This window comes from Bombus terrestris, chromosome 4, assembly GCF_910591885.1.
Source record: "Bombus terrestris chromosome 4, iyBomTerr1.2, whole genome shotgun sequence".
NCBI classification, from domain to species: Eukaryota; Metazoa; Arthropoda; class Insecta; order Hymenoptera; family Apidae; genus Bombus; species Bombus terrestris.
The window spans coordinates 7,515,239-7,534,306 of record NC_063272.1 but is presented as its reverse complement, the minus strand read 5'-3'; the positions used below and the strand labels follow the sequence as shown (position 1 = coordinate 7,534,306).

The window sequence follows — 19,068 nt, the reverse complement described above, 5'->3', positions numbered from 1 at the left end:
TCTACTCGCTCGAACGAATTGTTAAAGGAACGAGTCTTAAAATTGTCCCCGTTTCGCTATCGAAAGGCGAATTCGATCGGCTGAGCACCGACCAACCGCCTCGTCGAGGCGGTTTCCCGAAGGTTTCTCAACGATCTGACCTCCGTTCCATCGACAATCGGTTCTTTTCAAAGATATAGCTATCAACGGCCTTAAATATTCTTTTGACTATTCTTCGATAGAAAAAGCGTCAGACAAGGTAAAGAAGATGGACTCTTTTTCCTTTTCTTCAATGATTTAGCGCTTTCCTCAGCGACTCGAAGAAAAGAGATAGATTATCGTAATGCTGCACATAAGTCAATTTTAAAAGAGATTTCATGCAGTTGCGAGATATAGAGCGAGAGGCAGAGATCTTCGTACTCGAACAAACGTCAATTAGATTTATTAGCGTAACAAAGCTGTACATCGAAGAACTTGCCTGAGACAATTTCTTCGCTTCTACATAGGTACCAACTCGTAAGAGGACAAAAGCGACCAAAAAACAAGAAACCACGAAATTAGAAACGTCTTACGTATAACTTGAAAGCTTTAGCCTTAAGAAAGATTTCAGTCTTCGGTCATGTTTACCTCCCTCTTGATCTTTACCTTCACGGAGTGACCATTTAAAAAAGAAGACAATAAACAGCCGTCGCTAAAAATAATAAGAAAAAGGAGGGCTCCTACCTAAACCTTCGCTCCTGCACAACGATCCCCTCCCTCCCCAAAAAAGAGAAGAAAAAAAAAAACATACAAAGAACCAACGAAGAATAAACTAACAAATTAAAAACTCCTTCCATGTGATCTGAAACCTCTACCAGCTTGAAAAAACATCGTCTCTCAATTAGTGTCAACCAACTCTTTACCTTCATGGAATAATCAAGCAAGAAGGAAGATAATAAACAATCGGAAGGAAAAAGAACCGAGATAAAAAGAAAGGAAAAGAAAAGAGGAATTGCAAAAAGGTGAAGTCCAGAGAAGTCGTTAACGCGAACGAAAGGAACGTTAGCATTGGTAACCAGAAAAGAATGCGGCCCGTTGTTTCGCAATGTCGCGAGAGGGACAAAGCAGCTGGTGCTTGTAGCCTTGTCATATCGGTCGGTGTATAGTGATCGATAAAGGACCGTTAAATAATTAAACGGCGCATCTCGTGGGATTTATCGTAGACCAACACCTGGTAGGCGATAGCGCGGCCATTCGTACGGAATCGTATGGTTCGATCGATTCCACTTCGCGGCACGCCCTCAGCACATCGGGACAAGGCTTCTCAACCAAGCTCGAGCCGATTCATTCTCAACCTGATTCGTGCGCCATACGTGCACCACTGGTTTATCTATCGTTTTGTAACTGTATCACCTAACCGGAAGCATCGAGAAATGGAAATATTATCGCGTTGTCTGACTACTCTGTACAGGTTGCTTCGAAAGAGTCACCAGTCATGTCATTGGATATCGTACGAACGATCTCGAGCGATTGATCCATTTGAAATACAATTTTCTTAGTAAAATAGAGCGTTTCAAAGGTAATTTAAAAAAAGAAAAAAGAATCCAAGAAGATTTTAGTCTCATCGATACGACGATCTGTAATGACATCAATTTTATCAGTTCTTATAATCCGAGGCGAATCAAGGCCGATCGAAATGATCTAGATATATTAACGTACCGAACGTAAAAGTAGCAAGTAATTTGAAGCAACCAACCTACTTGAAACACATTTTCCCCTATTATTCGTTATTTTTTCCCCTCGTTATTTCAAACCTAATTTAAAAGTCTATCGCAGAAAGATTCACATGGCCAACTTCGATCTCATCGGTCTCACAGTTTGTATCGATCTTTTTCAGTTTCTATGATCTCGAACGAGCAAAGGTCAATGAGAAAGAACACTTTAAGAAAATACTATGATCCATGGAAAACAGAAGCGTCGCCAATGACGTCTCTGGTTACCGAAAAAACGACCTTGAGCAATCACTCGACTAGCAAACGTGTTCTAACCCGTTCTCCCTTGAAGTATGATCTGGCATAGTCTAAGAGTCTATTAAAGAACGATTCGCATCCGTAAACCTTGACCTCGCTACTGTGACAATTGGTATCGACTCCGATATCTCTTCCAGTTTCTACAATCCCGTGCGAATCAAGGCCGATGAAAGAGTCGCGTAAAGCAAAGAGAGCCGCCTGGTAGAAGTCGATTCCACGGCTCGGGCCATAAATCGTCGCCGGATCTCGTCGCATAATTTACCGTTGGTACATTTTAATCGAAGAAAATTGACGGCCGTAAACGTCCGCCCGTGGCTGGGAATGTTTAAATTGCACTTTTAACAGGCACCGTAACCGTCTTATCGCGCGGATCGATCCGGACTCTCGATTTACGAGTTGCTATTAATTAACGGTCGATCCACGAGCCGATCGCACGATTTATCAGGAAAAACGATCTTCCGAAAACATCGATTCCCGACATTCTATCTTCCTTAACGTGTTTCTTCGTATTCTTCCCACGTAATTGGTGCTGTTTTCAGTTGATTCAGAGGCAGACGCTGGCATGGTGCCGCTACGAAAATTTCTCAAGGTGTTCGACCAACGCGCTCCATTTTCTTAATGTTTTCGTACCTGGCCGTTAAAAATACGCTAACGTTTTCCGTAAAATGAATCATCTCGCCACGATACTTTAGAAACTGAAGTCTATCTTTGGTACGTGAACTGGGACGGTGTTCGTTGATTACGGGTATTTGTCAGCTATAAAGCGAAACGTCAAACTCGAAGTGTATTTCGACAGAGAATTAAGAAAACCATCACTGTTCGTTGATATGGACGATGAATTGGATAGAAATATCGATCGGTCGTCTTCGTAACTCGAACATAAATATCCTGAAAATATCATATACTGTACGAAATTGCATAGCGCATTGTACAGCGAGATCGCCGATAAAGAGTCGTGTCAGACGAGAAGAGATCCGATCTCGTAACAATACGTATTCTCATCTGCGTATTTATTTCTGTCACAGGAATTTAATTTTGACCATCAATGTATTAAAATATTTAGATACATATCATAGTTTGATAAACCTACGTAATATCGAAGTAGACAGAAAAAGGCAAGCCAGCCAATGGCTAGCGGATTGCTCGTGGATGATGCGATCTTGATATAATGTCAAGGGCGAGGTACACGCGGTGCGGCATACACCGAGCACGCGTGTTTGAGTCGCAAACCGGGTATTTTCGGCCGCAAATCGAACGTTCGACGTGTACGAATACGGTTTCGGTGTACGCGAAGATCGTCTATGACGAAATGCTGCGCTGATTCGCGTTGGCGCCAGTTTACGTATTACGGATGACAGTAGAACTTGATTCGTCAAACCCAGTGGAAGATCTTTTCTCGCGTAGAAAGTGAAATTGATAGAATTCGAGTGTTGCGATGCAACGAAGGAAAAATACGCGATAGAAGCGAAACAAACGGAACGTAAATTTCTCGTGAAAAATTCTTCTTACATCGTTAACATTGTACAGCATAAATGAGCTAAAGTTTGTGCCAACTCGCATTTCCGTCCTACACAGTGAACGTACTTGATTATCACTGTAAAGAAGCATAAGCCCGAGCTATCTTCGTGTATCGTATGCAATGACTTTTTTTTTTAACCATACGTGCTTCCAAGAAACTGCATCACGTTATCCATACGTACGTTACACGTGTTAACCGTACATGAAATCATAAACAGGTATAAACAGGTATCGTCGATAATCATTATCGATACGTTGACTAACAATGTTTCGAACGTCTCATAACTATCTTGTATAATGTTTCATCAACATAGACAAGCTATAAACGTACCTCCTAATCGACTACTCATTCGCTTACCCATCCAACAGTTGCTCTTGGAAAATTTCTATTCGATTTACAGTTTCAAAGAAATATCAAAGTGCTCGCTCAAATTTTAGTAAACAGTTGTTTGTATGAAAAAATGAATGTAAACCTACGGTAGAAACGATTATTTTCTAAATTCTCCTATTTTCATTTTTCTAAATCGAAGATCTAACGATAAGAAAAATGTACAGAATGTGCATAATACAGAAACATCGAAACTCTTTAATAGTAGAAGATGCAAAGTAAATTTCATTACTTTAGATACGTGGATGAAACGATAGATTTGCATGAAAATCAAGTCGATTTAATCAGTAGAAATCATTCATGAGGATCTGAAGGCTTCGATATGATCGCTCCTAATGATCGTAATCGGTTGGAACGATTGGAATCGGGTATCAAGGGGATAATACGGTGGCATATGTCTGAATCAGTTGGCCCATTCAGTGGCAATGACCGGCGGACCTTGCAGCCAACCGACGAGCCAGAAATTGACAATAAACGCCCATTCACGTAATAACAATGCCGCAATGACAGCTGTGCGTGTGATATGTAAATGCCATGTCGACTGACGACAATGACTGACACTGAAACTACCGACGATTCATCGAAACCGGGTTCGAATTAATCGATGGATACATAAATCATTAACAAGACCAGTTATTCCATAAAAACAAGAATAATTAATTAGTTAGATGTTTTGTTTCTCTTTCAAAAGAATTTAATTATCGCTGTTACATTGTTTACGATTTTTTAATTATTTCAGAACCGAATTTTCTGAACTGTGGAAATAATTTCTTACTCGTCTTTGTTTCTCAACTAATTTTCACAAATTTTTCCTCTTAGAAACATATAATTACGATTATAATATTCTTTGCTTAACTTGACTCTTTTGGAATCAAATTTTCCTGATTATGGGAAATATTTCTATTTTAAAAGTCAGTAGTTAAACCGATGTGCGTAAAATAGAATCGAACATTGTCATTTTCCTAAAAAATAATTGTCGCACAAGCCTAATGTCGTTTCTTTCAATGACGAGTTTCCGGCATAAACAAAGTGTTTCGTAAAAACTAATGACTGTACTTTCGATTTTGATAAATTCATTCGGTTTTTCTTTAAACCATGGATGTCATGATCTCTTTGTTTAACTGTGTTATCGATATAATATATATTACTTTAACGTGTTGTTTTATCAGGCTAGATAAATGGTTAGGACAGATAATTTTATGCGACACTAAATTATCGCTATGTGCCCGTGATAATCTCTTTGTTATTTCTCATTTACTTAAGATTGTTTTTCAGATTGAACTTTACGTATAAATTAGACAACTTTATAATTGCGGAGATGTGTTGTGCGTACAGTTGTTTATAAAGTGCTAGACAAGATATATAATTTAAAGTAACAAGTAAAGTAACAAGTCGTTGCTTGTTTATTTTCTGGTAAAAATTGGACAATTTTTGAATTTCGCAAAAACGTGTCGAAAACTTGTGCCGTGTTTTTCAGATTAATACAAACTTTCCTTCCGCAATAATTAGCTTGCGTGTTGGAACAAATTGTCCAATTTTACGATTAATTGATCTTAAAGAATGCAATAAAGCATCGTTTAAAGCGTTCAACTAGATAGTCTGGTATAATACAAAAATATCGTTTGAAGTATAGAATTCTTTTTTCGCAATTTCTTGACAGTTTCGGATAGAAAATTACAAATTAACAAGTTCTGCAATTACGCGAAGTGAGCAGTATCGTAGAATTTCAATATTTGGTTTTGAAATTTAATGCGTTACTCCGTTGTGAAAGTAAATATAATAAGTAAATAACGATATAGATTGTCAATTTTCAATGATTAACGCGTAATATGTTACGTTGATTATTTTAATTAAAAAAGACAACAAAGGTGTCAAACAATTTGTGCATCTGTAATTCGCAAAACACGTGTGTGACCTTTAATTGTTCTGATAATTTAACAAATAGTTATAATACAATGAATTTTACGTTTGAAAAGAGGAACAACGAATAAATTAAGAAACCTGTCAATTATATCATAATTTAACACATGTTATAATGCTATAAATGATATTATAATATCGGAGTAATTTTATCGAGTTAAATCGATGGTGAAAATGTAGATAAGATCGATACTGGTAATGAAATGCTAATATTATCGACGTTAGTGATAGTTTAATCAGAACACCAAAGATGAATAGATATTACACTATTGTATTACTAACGTTACAGTAAGCTTCATTATGTATCTGAGAATCTAATGATGCGATAGAACCACTATACTATACTACCATTTTCTTGGTACAAATAATTTTATTATTTTATATTGGAGCGTGATGATATTAAGAAGCACTCGATTTTACATGGCGATGAAGGGTTAATATTTTGTAATTTTCAGCAGATAAACTTATTACTCTCAAACTTATATTACGCACATTTCCATTGAAAATACATCAATAGAATTGTAAAAGTTACGCCAACCGTTCTTTTAAACAGAAACTTCTATAATTATGAAATTAAAAAATTAATAAGGGTAAATCAATTTCATCCGGCTCGATCTTATTCCTTACAAATGTAAAATATAGTATAATTCATTTCTAATAAAATAAAAATTTCGATCATCCCTGGAACAAGGCGGATAATAATCCGAAACCTTCGAAATTTGATTACTTTGTCAAAATACCTTTATTTCTAACAAAACGAAAAACATAGAAAATCTCTACACGAATGAATCGTATCTAAACTGAATCCTACAAGTCGCTACTCTAAGAAAATTTCTACTTTTACCAAAATAAATAAATAAATAAATAAATAATAGATCTCTAATTGTAGAAATTATTATTCAAAAAGTTGATATGTAATCGAAACGATAAATTAACGCTAACCTTGCCAGCCTCGGTCAAGCGATCGCTTTGAAAATTTCATTAAAAATTGTGCGTTCATCGTTATTTCTTTCGTTCATCCAACTTTATGTGAATTCTTATATTACCTGATTAATCGATTTCTCAATATTTGTTAATATAAGAATTTACATAAAGTTAGACGAACAAAAGAAACAACAATAAACGTAAAATTTTTAACTAAATTTTAAAACCGATCTCCCGACCTGGCCTGGCAAGCCCAACAGTAATTCATTTTCTCAATTCGAAAGCTTCAAAGAAATAAAAAGAAAAAGAGGCAAAATAGCGATTATACATTAAAAGTTTAATATCCACCATAATTTCATGGTAGTACGACTATTACAAGCATGGACTGCCAAGAGCAGTCTACCAGTTTCTCTAGTTTCCTCTTCAACGCACCTCAATCCCATTCAGCCTTCAACCCTGCACCCTGCTGCGACAATCAGACGCCCTGAGCAACGTTAGCCGGACTCCAGCTACGACAGTGCAACCGATCTAGGTCAATCGGTTGCCAGGCAACAATTTCCTCGTCTCATCGTACGCGTTGTCTGAAAATCGTCGACGTAACGTCGCTCCTCGCTGAACCGGGAACCATACAGCTCCCGTGGGTATTTTCCCTGCACGGTTGCTGCCTCAATTTTGGATCGATTACGCGGTCGAAGAAGCGATCGAACTGTAACCGCATCGTGATTTGGCTCGTGTGCAAACGAACGCCGGCCAATTTCCACGAATTCACCGCGGTATCGAACGTAGGTAATGGGGAAATTGGTCGGACGCTGTGAAGAACTGGAAGCGGCCAAAGACGAAGAGACTATTACCCGTCGAGTTGTAGCGATCATCGAAGTTTCTGACCGAGTAGAAACTTTCCACCTGGGTTCAATGTTTCGTTGTTTCGAGGTTTTATGGTGGAACAGCGTGATCTCCAAGCTAGAATCGTGCTTTCGTTAGAATTTTAGATAGATAAGAAATAAACGTGTAACTTATTTTCAATTTGTTAATAATTCAATGTATTAAATGTAAATATTCCTAGCTTTTATTCTTCGTAGTAATTAGTAGATTAACCAATTTCTTCTTACATTTTGTATTTTTAGTTGCACGTACACGTTGGTATCTTTGGACTTTGAATCTTCTTGATAGGCACGTTCTTGACGACTAGGATTTATTATGCTCTGGTATAGTAAGTTTCTCTGTAAATGAACAGCTTGTTTCACAATTCAAGTAAACGTTTTAGACGTTTGAAAAATAGGATGAATATTCATTCGTCGATGTTATAGGTTAGCATATTTTAGTGAAGTATTAAAAGAAACGTTTTTCCTTAGAAAATGGAAAGACAGAATTTTGTTGGTAACCAAGGTTTCCTTTTCTATTTATCCGTGGAATTTTCATAAGGTAAATTCGACATTGCGGTATTGTATTTGCGAAACGGAGTTAAATTGCAGTGGTTTTGCAGGTACGCGTTTGACGATGCACCTGCGACAAATTTTCGATCCCCATGGGCCAAACAATTTGTGGACAAAGCGAATTTACTTGGTGATTTATAAAGACGTAAAATTGTTAAGATGGTGTACAGGAAGCTTAGTCTGTAATACGGTTTCCTGAAACATGTCTACTTTTCGAAGAAACGTATATACGAACGAGCATTAATCCGTGTCTTTTATGCTCCAATTTGCCTGCATTCAATTGTATTCAATGAAAACTCGCAGCGGTGCGATTATCATCACAACGTTACGTTATTTCGCTACCGACCGGTTTGTTGATAAAAAGATAGTAATCTCTATATGGAGAGAATTCTGGGCGAATTATCTTTAAGATTCATGCAGATAAACTGCTTTTAAATAATTATACCAGCGCGATGCACGATTGTTTTATCTGCGAAACTCCTCTGTTTTCGTATAATTATGATTTCAATGAAAACACAAACTTGGATTATTTCGTAACAACACGCAGAAATTAGAAATTCCCTCTGATTGTTGCGTTCGTCATACTACTTGCGTTTCATTGTTGAAATAAATAACGCGAGACCTTGACGCAATAAAAAAAAATGTTCCCCGTAATTCATTGTTATCTCGATCGATCGCTATTTTCAATAAACAAGTAAAACAAAGTACAAACGACGTACTATCGTCCATTACATCGTTACCATCCATTAGTATTGCATAATTATTCGGACAACTTAATTCCAAATTTACACTTCGATGCTTCCACTTGTATAATTAATGGAAAGTTCTCGGCTTACCTAACGTTCATCCAACTACGAGCAATCTTCGCAAACTATTTCAGTTTCTGTTTACATTTTGCCAAACACGTTGTTCGAACATGGTTGATCGAGTTGGTCGCTGTTTCAAGCAAACTGTCACGAATCAAATCTGATCGAATCGAATGAGATCAACGCAAAGCGAAACTCGTCGCGAGCGAAAGAACGTGAATTAAGCTTTGACGAGGCAAACCGAAGCCAATGTAAATGCAAATCCAAGCTTCGACGTATTACGATAGTTAAAGTTAATGAAACGAGGAACAACGGTGAAATAATTGAAATTGTTCCGTACAGAAATAACACGAGCTCTGCGTGCACATGTGACTACTGTCTACGGATCAATGTCACACGACGAACAATCAATGAGAATTGGTTGGTCGATGGAGACATCGCAGATACCCGGCGCCCGTATTATACGCGCTTCGTGTGGGTGGCTGGTACAATCGTGTTCGTGTGCGTGCACCCTGGGCAAACACGTAAACAGGTCGTGTCCGTGATAACCAGCATGTCATTAGCCTGTCACGGACGACGAGACGCGACGCGCGGCGTCTCTCCGATTTCATCTGGCGTCAATGATCGGGATCAATTTGCGCTGACTTTGCCCAGAGGGTGGCACCAACCCACCAGACACTGGCAGACTTCGATCGATTTCACGCGATTTATGATCGGGACGTTGTTGAATCGCGCGGTTGACATAGAAAGAGATTTTCTTCTTATTTCATTCGCAGGAAGTGGATCTACCCGATGTCGTAATCTGTCAGTGAGAGGATACAGTTGGATTAGCGTCCTGCTTGCGCTGGGATTTGCAGTGTGTTATACACATACTTGGAGATTAGCAACTGCAGATTTCAGTTTTAGTGACCTGTTTCAACAAAATGCGATGGCTTAAGGAACTTAAGTTTATTGCCATAAGCACCGACTATTATCTTAAACTGCGGAATGTTTGATCGTAAATCAAGGAACGTAAATCAAGAAATATATATATTAACGTTATTCGATTTCTCTTGGACTTAGATGAAATATATCGTATGCATCTACAATACGTTGAAAGCGCTTTCAAGATCGATCTGAAATATTAGGTCGTCCGAAAAGTTTCTTTCGTTTTATAAGAAAATAATGAATGCACAACATTTTCCGTTTTATATTATTTTATCAAATTACGTATGATCCATTTTGTTCTATCAAAATAAAAATCATAACGTTCGATAGATTAGATTTAATGTTTGCATAAAGATTCATCGTAAAACACGAGTCTGTAAAAGAAAGACACTTTTCGGACAACCTAATAATAGCAATCGTGAAAGGAAAATACGTTAAACACCCTCTGAAATTAGTATGCACTGCGAAACTGACTATGAAGTTCAAAACTTCTTCGGCGTTCTACGAAACTTTCGATCTCGTCGGTCATATGTTAATATTTGTATTTTACGTATAAGAGTACTTTTATTGTGTAACTTTTCTTTGCTAGCTACTTTCGCGCAACTCCTATCTCATTCTCAGTCGAAACCATAAAATTAACTAGGTGTAAGAAAAGAAAGAGAAAAAGAGAAAGAGATAGGAAGAGTGTGTAGGAGGTAAATAACGTATCGACCTTTACACGCATGCGTGCGAGTATCTTTTTTTCCTATGTAACGTCCAATTTTATTTATCATCGACTCGATAACTCGATTCGATCAAGCTGACCTACGTGAAGGAATGCGATAAGCGATTCTTCGGACAGTGGATAATTCCTATAATATTAATGGTCGAGATGCGGTTATACAGAGTGACGCAGAAGAAAAGCAACGGTGTATAAAGTTGATGACAAGACGACAGATTGATATGCATTTCTGGGAAATTTGAAAAAAGAAAAATGTCGAAAGTGCGCTTAATGTACAAAATATAAAAAAACATTTAAACAGCGAGGTATATACCTGTCATAAAATTTAACATGCGTCAATGAATTAAAATTATTTTAATAAAGATACGAAATGGCATAAAAATCCGTGGTCTATTTATTAAAATAATTTAAATTAATGATACGAATTGATGAATTAAAGATACGAAATGGCATAAAAATCCGTGGTCTATTCAGGACGAACGCGTGCGAACGTTTGTAGAGATTAGACCGAGCATCAAAGAATACTCAACAGTTATGTGCATATTTCAATCTTGACTCGGGCTTGTGATAACGATATCTGTTGAGAAAATTATAGTCGAATAGGCATTTTTGCAGCATTCGTTCGATTTCCAATTCGGCGAAAAATTGCCTGGAAAGCGGATCGATTAATTTTATTAAATAAAGGAAGGAACGAGCTTGGTCTAGAGTAATCTAAACGAATCTTTTTTACCATACAATTGGCAAATTTTTGGTTGGTAGCGGTACGTAGTAGTCGAAGGCCCGGACGGATGAGAAATTGAAAAGCGCGAAAACAGACGCGTGACCACAGCCGGCTAAATCGCAAACAAGGACATCGTGGCCAACAATACGCTGAATGTCGGCTTCGACACGGATGCTCGCTGATTAACCTTAGGGTTTTTGAAAGAAACTCGCGATTACTAGCCGTATCACCGGTATGTAACCTGTTACCGCACGCTCGTCACCGCGGTACCCGCAGGTCGCCATTACTTTGTCTCTTTTCATCTTTATTTCCTCTCCATTTTGTTTTCCCTACTATTATACAAATGTGTTATCTGGAACGACCTCTTATCGGACAAAAAATAACCGAGCGTTGCTTAAATCGTGCCAGTGGAGATTTCCAGTGGAAAGTTTGCTAGTGAAATTTCACTACGTTCCCTAATCCTTCTTTCTAAAGGTTTCCAGATTTTCAACACGACCGCCTTCTTTTTTTAATGTACGTTGTTACTCGGATACAGTGTCGTTGAATCATGAAACGACATTGAAAGAATTAAAAAGATAGAATCTAAAAACAGATTTGTCTTGCCATTGAAATATCGCGAACAGTACTTTCGACATTCTGAATGTTTCTGTATATGCATTCTACGTATCGTTGAATACAATTTTAGTATAAACGCAAGATATCAATATTTGTATGTAACGTAAATAGTTGTAGCCAACGAACAATTCTAAATGGAAGACAAAAATTTCCCTTCTACCGATCAATTTGCGAGTTCTCTCGCAAAGGAGAAAGGTTCTACCATATGGATGTTTGCAATTTCCTCTAAGTTTGTAGATAGAGCGTTATACACATGCATATGTATATTTGGTGGTGGAAAGGGACGGAATATTTCGTTATCGTACACCGATTCCTCTTGAAATTGGAATCTCCTTTAATCCTGACACGTCTTCGACTATGTAATCATATCTGTCAGACCATTTCGCAATAGTTTGTTCTTAACAACCTACGCTTTTATTTTTATTCGACTCTTCACGATTCGCGTAAATAAGTCGTTAGGAAAATTTTTACGTTCTCACGATCGATAAAGATATTTACCGAGATTACAGCAGCTACTTGATGACTGCATTCTGCCATAAATTGCATACATTGATAAAGCTCGCGATGTGATTTACTTCTCATTCCGGAGCTAATACTGAAATTTTAATTTCTCCGAAATGATTTTAATACCAAAACGATAAGATGTCGCACTTTCTACTTATAGTAAAACCAATTTGCGATACTACAGGTGGCGATTTCCAAAAAAGTCTTCTTTCGCTAGAATCTTCCCGCGTTTTTCAACAGCCGATGCAACTTCCAATCTTAAACTTTCCGGCTTCCTCTTCATCGCAATCGTACGTGTACTTCTTCAACGTTACTCGAAAAATCGAGTAATAAGATGTTTCGTTAAGGAGTCAGGAATATTCAAAGGACACCAACCAGCAATAGACCTTCGGTCCATTCAGATCGTTCAAAGGACATTCGCGTGATTCTTATCGCGAACACCTGTCGACAACTTTGTGACCCACGAACGCGATACGCGAAAGGAAAAGTTCGATCGATGTTACGTCGATGTAAAGACACGCGGGTCGACTGTGTTGCCATGTAAGTTGTTGCCTTTTCTAATCAATTTCATACTTGTCGTTGATAACAGATGAAAATAGACACGTTTGTAAGAGGAAATTAGAAATTCAATTGCATGGAAAACTTATGCAAGACGAACGAATTTACGGAAATATGTCGGATGGCATGACGAATCGATTCTGGAAGACATCGTTTCCAGATTGACAACTATACTACGTACGCACCATGGCTTTCGAAGTTAAGTACCGTTCAAAATACGGAAGGATAGTCTATGCAATGTATATTTGTTGGGAGAAACACGATTATCTTTATTGAACCTCGGATAAATATTTTATGCTATTTCAGTACGCTCTATGCTATTTTAGACCTTTGGCGCGTAAACAAGGAAACGATTGTATTTTTGTGACAATTACTATGCTCGAATACATCGATTTCAAGCTTCTCTGAGTATCGCTGTTATCTATTTTTACTATACCAAGTAAAATACTTGCTCTGAAACTTTCCAAACAGGAAGAAAAACTAAAGTTTTTAAAATACGATTAAAAGAATCCCGGATTTTTCCAACAACTTCTTTCGTAGTTTTTTTTTTTACGTATTTTTCTATATGTTTACATTTTTAGATTTCTAACAAACATTTGAAGAATGTTAATATTAGAATCTCTGTTACCCTGACAATGGTATATACCGGATAAAATCAATGAAAATACGTGAATTTGTGCGAGATAAAAATAAAAATTGATGGCCACCAATAAGCGCGATTCTATGGGATAAATCGGAGGAAAAAGGGAGCCGGAACGGCGCGCAATTGGGTCGCACAGTCACACGTTCTCGTCAAGGCGACCGGAAGTAAAGGGCGTTCGCAATCCTGGATAAAGGAAGGCTGTTAACAAGACTTTTTATTTTGTCGCCAGTCTATACTTAATTTGGTTCTAGCCAAGCTAAGCCAACCAGATTAGTCAAAAAATCATGTTTCACGCGCGAACATCGGTGTTCGGAAATATTCGAAAGAAAAATTAATTTACTACTTAAACTGTACGCAACGATCCTTTTGATGGAATTACCAGCTTCGTAAATATCTATAATTAGCCATTTCATTATAGGTAATGAGGAAAACCCGTCGGTTGTTACGTTTCTATACAATCTGGATAAGACGATAAGCAGATTATTATTATTATCTTTAGCATAATTTCTTGATATATTATGTTCGTAATTTTAGTATCTGTATTCACATTATTCCGCGAATGTAAATTAATTGTTGAAATAGAGAATATTGTATTGAAATAAACATGGAAGATGAGGAAACCTTCTGCGAATGTGTGGCATTTAAAATGCTACGATTGAATCTCGATTATCTGATAAATATTCACGTAATATCAAATATGTTTATTCAGAGCTGTCGATTCTCGGATTGCGATGGCAGATAAAAGAAAATATCGTATCGAAACAAAAACATGATTTAAAATTAAGCAATATATTTAATTAATTAATATCACAGGTTTTTATAAACATTCTTATCTTTTCATCAATTCGTAATTTCTGAAGAGATATCAATAACCTTGCTGTTTCATGTTTTTCATGAATTTGCTCGACAGAAAGGTTAATGAAGACTATCAAAAATAGAAATTGCAAATTACCTTCGAGAACGTGTGAATACGTGCGTGAAAGAGTGAAAAGGATTTGCATATTCGATAAAAATGGCTCGTGCCTGAACGTTCGTCGAGCATCGATAATTAATTTCGACGAGTTTGATAATAAAATCACGAAATCGAAGCATGATGTAATGTGACGTTAAAACAAATTTTCTGGTTAAATCAAATTGAACGAAATACTACATTGAAATGTTGAATGAACGAAAATGTGTTTTCTTGGCTGTGACAGGTGCAATGTATCTAATCTCCGACGTACAAGTGGATCTTTGAAACTTAAAGGTTATTGCACCACTCTAGCAACAAGTGTCAGTCAACGGATAAGAGAAGGAAGAGAAAGAGGAGAGATAAAGTTTCTCTTTCGTAGCCTTCCCCCTTATCACTGGCACGGCTCCTACCATCTCTCTTATCTAACCAATCAGATCTGACACGATATTATATCGCGTTTCCTCAAAGTAAATACAATTTTTCTCATATATGTTGGAAACGTGTATCGAGCGTTGAAATCTGTTTTTTCATAAGGAGAAGCAATGGATTTGTCGAATTTTATGAGAAATCTATGGAAAATCTAGAAACGTATCGAACACTGGATTATCGACTTAAAGCTTGAACGAGGAATCACATACTTTCGTTCGTAATTTTATTTAACAGATTATTCCATTACTCGTTTGAAGATTAGCTTGATAAAAATTTGTATTTATTAAGATTTAAGCACCATGGATTTTACTTTGCTATCGTTCATGTTACTTTAATCTACTTTCGATAGAACGATTTTTCTATAGAAATTTATATATTTTTACGTAAGAATGCATAGAAATAGAAGAAAAATTGTGAGCTTAAAAATCACAGAACGCAGCGAAACGTAATAAGTAACTTCTTCGCAAATAATTCTATGCAATGACTACTAAATTCTACATAAAAACAAATAAAAAAAAGAAAGAAAAAGGTAATAGAAGAAATTCAATAATAAAGTAAAAATAAAAATTAAACAATTTTAATTTAAAAATCATCCAAAAATAAAATGATATGCAATAATTAAAACTTGCATAGACGACAGCAATAACAATACGATGTAATTCTTTGTACTTTTGGGATACATTTTAATTCACCACTAAAGGAAATCTTTCTTTACAGTGAAATATTCAAAGATCGTTAAATTCCAGATTTTGCTCCGTCATTAACGCGTCAACCGAGCAAGAATCTAGAGCTATCGCGATTAGAAAGAGAAAGACCAAGACGAATATGTGTAAACAAAATTCTTGCCCACAGATTATTTCTTGTTTGCTCGGCTCGAGTTTAGAAGCTACTGTGCAAACGTAATTAATGGGAGCCAGTTGCGGGGGTGGCGATATTTGCCTTTAATACTACGAACCGCTTGTGCACTTATCAAAACGTTGAGAAATTATTCACGTTTCAAGATGCAACAATGCGTGATTTCATTAAGACGACGAATTAGTGTTACCCACGTTCTTGCATGAATTAATTCATTTCTTGAGACGGTAAACAGGATTTACGAGAAGGAAACGAGCGTGTTCGTTGAAAGATAGAATATTTTCCCTGTTACGAAGATTAAGATTACGAAGAAAGCGAACAACGAATATCACATTGATAGAAAAATGCGAATTGAAAAACCACTTACAACTCTACCTATTCTTCATCCTCTTTCTTCCTTCTTTCCTGATTCCCTCTCTTTTCATTCTCTTCGCCGTTATATTCATTTCGATTTAATAATATTAATAAAATAATTGTTCGAATATTCTATGAGACTCATCTCATACAAATTCATATCGTAATGCGTATATAATATTTCTTTCTTTTTCTAGCATTTTTATCTACGTTAATAAAAATTCTCACAAATTTTCTTATAATCGTTTCTTTGATACTAAATCCAGATTCATGTTGCTCTCCGGAGTTAAAATACCCTGTCCACTGTTTCTGGTAAAAACTGGTATACTCCCTCATCGAGTCTTTTTGTAGACAATCAGCAAACAACTTGATCTACCTATTTGTTCGTTTATTCGAGGACCTGATAACTCTCTGTCCCCGACTTCGACTAACACGGTCAACTCGCTGGTCAAACTCACGCTCTTCTGCGTAATACGTACATTTTTTTTACCTGTGATTAATCTCGATTATTCTGTAATCCACGTGGATTGGAATAGAAGTATTAAAAGACCGAAAGAAAAGGGCGAAAAGTGGGAGGAAGGAAGATTCTATTTTAAAGTCGTAGAATTGGGAATTGTGGAATTTTTGAGTTAGGCGTTTACCGATTGTATATCGAGCGAAGAATGGAAAAGTTCATCGGCGGAATGATATTTGCATAATACGATAATGATTTTTGCATTAATCGAGAAATTTTTTCTTTCGAATTTCAAAACCAAGGCCAATATCGCCACTGTTGAAACAAAAATAACCTTCAATCGATTCCTGTTTATTTAAATAGCATAAATTCAACGATTTACTATATGTGCAATCCTACGAATCATACTAATCTTAATTTCTTCGTCGAAAATTCAAAAGCTCGCCGAACATCGTCGCTCACGGAACAAGAATTACTTTTTCGATTATCATGTTTATTCGAGTAACAAGAACTAAATTTATTCTCTACCTATTTACTACTTTGCTTCTGATAAGCGATTCGAGTCAGCAATAAGAAGGTATCTCGTTAATTACGCTTGTTTTGCCCTAACTTTATCCTCGTTCGAACATCACCTCCAGCTCCAACATCATGTCCTTATCGATGAGCTAATTGTTGCGAGGCTGGCGTTTAATTAACCGACTCGGTGAACTTTCCCGCTTTTATCCGCCGAGGGGTTACGATAATTTATTTACGGGATGATTGCCCCAGCTCGAGCCAATTGTATCTGGGTGCCATTTTTTACACGACGACAGTTGTTTCGCGAGGTGAACAAACTCGCCCGTAGTCGGTTCGCGCAGATTCTTAGCGAACCGTAATGACGAAATTGTACGGTTACCTTCAGCAATCGATTGTCCGATCGAGAAACTCGCCCCCGTGAAATTTTCTCTGTCGTGTGTCTTAATGTCGTTAGGATCGTGTAACGAAGAACAGCGTAATACACGTGAATCGACAAGGATTTGTAAATTAATTAATTTGTAAATTAACAGCGGTGTATGGTTTTAGAACTATGGGCGACTATGGTGTACAAATTGCGCCATGGCCACCTAAACGAAAGATATTTGAAGAGATACAAAGTTTAAGGGGGTGTCCTGAACTAGAATATTCTAAATTAGAAAACAGCGTTTTTTGTGATTTTTTTTAGAAGGGAAAGAAAGAAATGAAGTTATTGAATTTTGGGGTATGGATTTATATATATTTAATGAATACAAAAACATTTTCTTAAAGTAAAAGAAAAAAATTATAACAGATTTCTAAGCCTATTTCATGGGCTGCTCGATGAATTGAAAAAAAGGCAGAAAATAGTGTGAAATTAAAAATTTTGTCGAGTTTAAAGAAAAAATATGTTTTATAAAAAGAAAAAATAAACTTTAAGGTGCTATAACAATTATTTAAATAAACTTTTCGATGAACTTTTTTAGTTCACCAAGAAAGAACATGTAATAATTTAATCCTTTTTTTAGATTTTTGTTTCGGTCAAGAATTACGAGATGGATCGTTCACGCCGATTGAAAACTACAGCCCATGAAATAGGCTTAGAAATCTGTTATAATTTTTCTTTTTTACTTTAAAAAAATTTTTTTTGTATTCGTTAAATATATATAAAACCACACCTCAAAATTCAATAACTTCATTTCTTTCTTTCCCTTCTAAAAAAAAATTACAAAAAGACGACGTTTTAAAACATTCTAACTCAGGGCACTCCCTTAAAATTTCACTATTGTAAAAGCGTTTCATAAAGCTTCGATGAAAAATTAGAAATTGCTTGCTCTGACTATTCCGGCAGTTTTACTATTAAATACTAAGATCACGAGTAATTGGAACACAAGGGAATCTAAATGAAAAGTATATGGAAGGATAAAAATCTGTAAGAATGTAGCGAATGTATAAAATTTCTACGTGAAATTACGAATTGCATATTTGAATTATTCTGGTAGTATTTAGCGTGAAGAAATAGTAGCTTCCGGGTTTTAAAAATAAAATACACTTATATCGCGTGTCCTTCTCTAAATGAGACATTCGTTGAATATATTAAATACTAACGCGAAATGAATGTAATATATTTATAGTTAGATTACTATTAGGTAGAAGAACGGCAATTTACAGAGTTTAAAAATGAAATCTACTTTCGTGATGAATTGTGTTTGTTTAAATGAAATATTGAATGTCCAGAGACAAATGACAAATTGCAGTTTTTAAGGGAATAATATATGACATACCGATAATACCGCAGTTCGTACTGTAAATTTTTAAACGGATGAAATTAATTAAGATTAAATAAAATATCAGGAAACATGGAGT

The 19,068-nt window shown here is 36.3% G+C and overlaps 1 protein-coding gene and 2 long non-coding RNA genes across 3 annotated transcripts in view; 1 reads left to right on the top strand and 2 right to left on the bottom strand.

Annotated features, from left to right (window-relative positions):
• LOC100644717 (terminal nucleotidyltransferase 5C) overlaps positions 1-19,068 on the bottom strand; it is a 165,024-nt gene that overhangs the window by 114,085 nt on the left and 31,871 nt on the right. The gene's annotated exons all lie outside the window — the stretch shown is intronic.
• LOC125384988 lies at positions 6,854-9,433 on the bottom strand. The gene is made up of 3 exons (XR_007223893.1): positions 9,008-9,433; positions 7,848-7,958; positions 6,854-7,698 (listed from the first exon to the last, which is right to left on the bottom strand). It is a non-coding gene; the product is annotated as an uncharacterized LOC125384988 (long non-coding RNA).
• Positions 7,955-8,411, top strand: LOC125384989. Its single transcript, XR_007223894.1, has 2 exons — positions 7,955-8,160; positions 8,222-8,411. It is a non-coding gene; the product is annotated as an uncharacterized LOC125384989 (long non-coding RNA).